Genomic DNA, 492 nt, shown 5'->3' on the forward strand with positions numbered 1-492 from the left:
ATTCGTATCCATGTTTTCGTGTTTTTTTCTCGTTTTCATCCGTATATTCGGTTCTTGTTGTGTTTTTCTATCCACGTTTTTTTTCTTATCTCCGTTTTCTTTTTATCCACTTTATGCGTTTTGTTTTAACCTTTTTTTGTCTTCCTTTTCAATGATGTTTTCTTTCTTTTCTTTTTTTTTTGTCTTTTTTATTTATTCTATATTTGTTTTTGTCCCTTTTTCGCCTTTACTCATGTTTTTTTTTCACATTTCATACGGAATTCGTACAAGCACTCATTGTCGGTTTTTTTTCTCTCTTCCCTCTTCTTCTCTAATTACCTAATCCTTCGTTCCTCTAAATTTTCACACTTTTCTACACCCATCTTCATCGTCTATTCTCCTCTTCCTCTTTCTTCCCCCTCTCGGCATTCTTCCTCTTCATTACTACCATCTCTTCCGGTTTCCATTACTCCATTCCCTTCCCTCGTCCCTTTATACAATTTCTTCCCCTCC

The sequence above is a fragment of the Penaeus monodon genome, chromosome 27 (genome assembly GCF_015228065.2).
Source record: "Penaeus monodon isolate SGIC_2016 chromosome 27, NSTDA_Pmon_1, whole genome shotgun sequence".
In the NCBI taxonomy this organism is placed as follows: domain Eukaryota; kingdom Metazoa; phylum Arthropoda; class Malacostraca; order Decapoda; family Penaeidae; genus Penaeus; species Penaeus monodon.